The sequence below is a fragment of the Pyxicephalus adspersus genome, chromosome 12, assembly GCF_032062135.1.
Source record: "Pyxicephalus adspersus chromosome 12, UCB_Pads_2.0, whole genome shotgun sequence".
NCBI lineage: Eukaryota > Metazoa > Chordata > Amphibia > Anura > Pyxicephalidae > Pyxicephalus > Pyxicephalus adspersus.
In genome coordinates this window covers 19,010,729-19,016,439 of record NC_092869.1, presented here as the reverse complement: position 1 = coordinate 19,016,439, position 5,711 = coordinate 19,010,729, and the positions used below count along the sequence as shown (strand labels likewise).

At 37.6% G+C, this 5,711-nt stretch overlaps 1 pseudogene; it reads left to right on the top strand.

Annotated features, from left to right (window-relative positions):
* Window positions 1–1,168: 1,168 nt before the first annotated feature.
* LOC140341742 (olfactory receptor 5V1-like) lies at window positions 1,169–1,836 on the top strand (annotated as a pseudogene).
* Window positions 1,837–5,711: the final 3,875 nt, after the last annotated feature.

The following is a 5,711-nucleotide window of genomic DNA, read 5'->3' as shown; positions in this document are numbered from 1 at the left end:
GTGTTGTTAAAGTATGTCTTGTAAACAAAGTATCTAATTTTAAATAAACACAATTACTTGCTACAAAATGGCATGGAGGCAGAATATTTAACGTATATTTAATATTTTGTATTAATGTATATCTATATTTGTGCACAATCTGTACATTTACTAAAAATATTCAGAAATTAGAACATTTGAATTGAAAAGCCCAATGCCTTTGAATACTTAAAACAGTATTGTATTAAAACATTATTGTAATAAAATGTATTGCATTATTAACTACTATAGTCCACATTAGCAAAACAAAATATATCACAACAATAACAATTTCACAATAATTTTTTTTTAAACATTTTAAACAATAAAAACAGGGGGGGGGGGGATACAAGATATCGCAGGATTGGAATTAAATCAAATAAACAGGCACATACTAACATAACACAATAATTTTTTATAAAATTATAAAATAAAGTGAGGAATTTGATGTTACATGATATGTTATAATTTTATTTTTTGATATGGTGAGTATGTCTGTTCAAACGGACAAAGTAAAGAAAAACAGCTAGAACTGTCTACCTTTTACAGATAGATTTTATTTTTAAAAAATAAAAACTGATAGTGTACTGATATTTATGTATACTAAAAACTTATATAGGCTAATATATAAACAAATGCTCTTAGATATTAAAATAATTATTTAAATATTAAAATATTAAATATTATGTAGTCTTCATTAGTGATGAACATAGAATATTGGACTAGGTGAAATTCAAGGAAAATACACAATTTTGAGGTTGAACCTAATCTTTTATGAAAAAGTCAACTTTGGAAGACATTTGACTGCAAATTAACAAATCCACACATTATTTTTTATTTATTTATTTTTTTTATTGCTGTACACGTTTCTTTGCTGTTATCGCCTGTCATTTGGATTTTCTGAGCTGTATGTTATACCTGTCATTGGCCACTAGCTGGAATAATTTAGCTGTACACAGTCGTGTCTGTGTAAATGCACTGTACACTAGGGGAAATTCAAATACAATTCTAAATTATTCAAGTAGAATTTTGGGATAGTAGAATAAATTTACTGGTAGAATATTCTACAATCAGTAGAATTTTTTCATTAGCATATTTTCTGTTTTTGAAATATTGTTTATTTCAGTAACAGTTCCAAAAAATCTTCACTATGTTAGTTCAAAGATCATCATTTATTGGGTGTTTTGTACAATTGTATGCCTTCAATGCCTTGGGGGAAACAAAATGCTTTCTTCTTGCGTTAATGGTCTTTCATCGATATTTGGCTATTCACAATCCATTGAGATATTCAGAAATTATGAACAATACATTTTGTAATAGATTATCTACTTTTCCATGGCTTGCTGGTTTCTTGTTGCTTCTTTCCCAGCATGCTGTACAGTTGTCATGGAATTCTGTGGCCCATATGAGGTTGACTACTTTTTCTGTGACCTGTCTCCTTTACAGAATTTGGCATCTTCTGACCCCTGTAACTGCAGTTTGGTTACAGTTATGGCAGCTGTTATTTCAATTGTTTTACCATTTGTTACAATTGCCACAATAATTATTAACATTATAGTTACTATACTGAAGATTAGAAGCAAGGAGGGTAAAAAGAAAGCTTTTTCGACCTGCTCATCACAACTAATTGTAGTCTGTCTGTTCTTTGGTTCAGCAATTATTGTGTATGTAAGACCAAAAGGCAGCCACTATGATACATTCCTTGCACTCATATACACTGTTGTTACTCCACTCCTGAATCCCCTTATTTATACTTTAAGAAATACAGGGGTAAAACATGCTCTTATCATACATAATTACCTTGTTACAGTGTATTGATTAAAAAATATTAAAGTCATTGCTCCAGTTTAATTAATGTCATCTATAGTATATAGGGTTTATTTTAGAAAGTATATTTTTTAGATAAAATATATATTTAAGTATATTTTAGATGCCCAAGTCTTTCATATCAAACAATAAAAAAAGTTATTTTACTCTCTTCAATGAATTTTGTCAAATCTGATTTTAACATGAGAGTTGACATGGCACAAAAACTACCTTTAATTCCCCAGTTAAAATTGCCTGATAATCTGAAGCTATCCGGGATAAGCAAGTGTAAAACGCCCCATTACACTGGACTTTTAAATTAGTCAAGACACACCAATATTTTAAATAATTCTCTCATCATTACTGTCCTGGCTTCAATTAATGAAACAGCTTTGCTGGTGATAAAAAAAATTGCAATCATGGTACTCTGCTGTTAAAATGGACCTAAACGCAACATTTTTTCTTTATAGAGCAGCATAGACAACCCTTTTAAAAAAAAGTAAAAATGTTGTTTGTTTTTAATCACCATTTAACTATGAGAAAAAGAGATGTCGATCTGACACACATGTGCAGAGCCCTTTTTTCCCCAGTAGCTACGTCACGTAGCAAGTTGACGTACCAAGAAGACAAGAAGATGGAGGAGAAAAAAGAAGATAACAGTGCCCGGACGAAGAGGAATTCCAGGATGACCTGGGACCGAATTGTAGGAAGGGCCAGCCCTAACAAGGGATCTGCGGTAAAGGTAAGAGTGATTTTTTTATTTTTAGTTTAGTTTCGCTTTAGGAGATTAATGGGAAGTGGTTACATTTTAGGAAATTGATAAATGTACCCCATTAAAATATATTAAATACAATCCGAGATGAGCGAATCGAAGCTGACGAAGTGGAATTCGATGCGAATTTCAGGAAAAATTCGATTCGATCCCCCAACATATACAGAGAGACTGCTGTCCCACTTCACAGTTCCAGGGTAACATACACAGAAAATCAGTCCGATAAAGCGTGGTACCGATGAATGAAGCAGAAGACGTGGCCTTCTACATTCAATCACAAATTTCAGATTACACACTTCGGGGTGTCATTAAAGATGCACTACATCCAGCTCTAGATGCCAGTTACTAATGACTTCCACACTCTGTCTCAGGGCCTGCTATCGAGTGAAAGCACATGAAAGGAAACGGGGCTCGGTGGAATCAGTGGGGAAAGAAAATCCTGTTGAGCTTGAGTCTAGCCTGGCATCTAGAGCTGGGTACTGGACAGTGGGCAGGCAGCAGCAGTAATAGCAGGAAGAGTAGGTGGAGAACCCTGAGTAATGTGGATGGCATTGTTAACTGGCATCTAGAGATGGGTACTGGGAGGAGGAGGCAGTGGGCCCTGAGATGGAGCAAGGATAGCATTATTGTTTGAGGCCATCACCTATATGGACAGTGTAAAAGCTTTAGCTACTGGAGACATTGCTGTGTAGGGGACTGCCTTTTCCGATCTGCTAGCTGTAACTTTCTAAAATGCGCAAAGGACAGCCTTGTTAACTGGCATCTACAGCTGGGTACTGGGTAGTGGGCAGGCTGCAGCAGTAACAGTGGTGGGCTCTGGAACAAAGTGTGGACAGTATTAGTAACTGGCATGTAGAGTAGGGTACTGGGCAGGCGGCAGCATCAGTGAAAGCAGGAGGAGGAAGCGGTGGGCCCTGAGAAGTGTGGATGGCATTGTTCACTGGCATCTCGAGTTGGGAACTGTGAGGAGGAGGCGGTGGGCCCTGAGACGGAGCAAGGACGGCATTAGTGGTTGAGGCCATCACCTATATGGACAGTGTAGAAGCTGTAGCTATTGCAGATAAGAATGGATGAGCGAGATTCCAATCTGTCTGTAGCTACTGGAGACATTGCTGTGTAGGGGACTGCCTTTTCCGATCTGCTAGCTGTAACTTTCTAAAATGCGGCATGGACAGCCTTGTTGACTAGCATCTACAGCTGGGTATTGGGTACTGGGCAGGCTGCAGCAGTAACAGTAGGAGGAAGAGGTGGTGGGCTCTGGAACAAAGTGTGGACAGTATTAGTAACTGGCATCTAGAGTAGGGTACTGGGCAGGCGATTTTTCTGTTTATTTTGATAGATTGCAAGAGTTATCATAATTTATGCTAACTCTTGCTATCTATCTCTATCTATTTCCAGGGCAGCAAAGGTGATGCAGTGTGTGTCGAACTGATGTATCATCCTGACATGATGACTGACAGAAGTAGTCATTTTACCATTCTTAATTAGATAAAGGTGTTCGTATATCCGTTTACGCAATGGGCTTTTGGTTTGCCCTACATAGAACCTACCGCAGGAACAGGTAATCAAAAAAATAATAACAGACGATTGACAAATTCACGTGATAGTGAATTTTGTGTATAGTACCATTAGGTAATTTCAGTGCTTGGTTCTCTAGGATCCAGTCACACTGGTACAAGAGCCATATTTGAAAGTTCCAAAGATCTTAGTATGTTCTATATTGGAAGACTGTGCAGTGAAATGGTTTGTAACAAGTGAATCCCGTATCAAATTGTATCTCCAATGGGTGTTACATGGTTTTATATCTATGATAGTGGAGCAGGGCTATATTTGCTTTAAGCTTCTTAAGATGACGCAACATTGCCATGCATTTATTAGAGGATTGCAATTCCTTAACATTGCATGAAATCACTTGCATATAATGTGAGAAAAAGTAGAATTAAGTACCTGTTCAATCTTACAGTAAATATACTCTCATGGACCAACCGAAAAAAACGCCCACTGCTGCCATGACTACTAAACATCCTCCAGCATATACAACAGGGAGGGAGGGTGGGAAATTTCTTCCTGCAGATTTTCTTCAAACTGTCCATTCCTCTCTTCTGTCTCTCTTTTTATCTGGCCTATAACCCCACCCCTCAAACCACTATCTTCCCGCACTTTTTCACCCAATCTCTTCAAAAGTAAACAAATTAACCCCCCTCCTTCCCCGTCTTCCCTGTCATGAGGCCCTGTCTTAAGCATTGTTAAGAAATTTATAATCTTCATGTTCAACATAAGCAGTGTGTTTTTCTATTAGAACAGATTCCCCCCTCCCCATCCACAGATGTATACCTACCTAGGACCTACGACTGGTTCAACTCTTTGTTTATACCAGTCCCTGTTGTAATATTAAGCTGGGCTGATTAGCTCCTGGTGTAATATTTTGTTTGATTTGCTTCTTTTCCTGTTCCTGTCCCTTGGATTGTATGCTGCCTAGACCACCTTTTGCCTTTGACCCCGACTCTGCTTTGAATGTTCCCTTGGATACCTCGTCTGGTAGACTGATCACCCATGTAAGACCTCTGGCTTAGTATTCAGGATTTGTCTGTAGGAACCTTGTACTAGATTATCTGCAGGCTCCTAGTCCTCTGACAGCCCTTGCCAAAACACCATCCCTTGTGCACAGCAGTCCTGGAGGCAGCTGTGTGCTGGAAGGTGAAATTAGTCTCCCGAGGCTGACTGGGGGCTTGCAAGAGGTAAAGAATAGGGAATTTAATTGGGGGACTGGCGAGTGCATTATACTATCAACCTAAAATTGAAGCTAAGAGATCTGCTTTACCATTGGCCTGTATTGAAGTTAATTTTTGTTCATTTGCTTTGTTCAAGATAAATACCTAAATGGACCAAACATGTTATGTACACCCATGATTTAGATAATGTATGGGTCTTGGAAAAAGTGCAGAAGGGACATGCTATTTATAGACAATTTTGTGCAATACAATATAAATAAAATTTTAAACAAAGTTAACTTTGTGCAACCATTCTAAACTTGTCTGGTATGTAGACTTAAAAAAACACCAAGCGGCAGTAATATATGACAAAAGAGACATGCAATGCCAAATACCTAACTCCT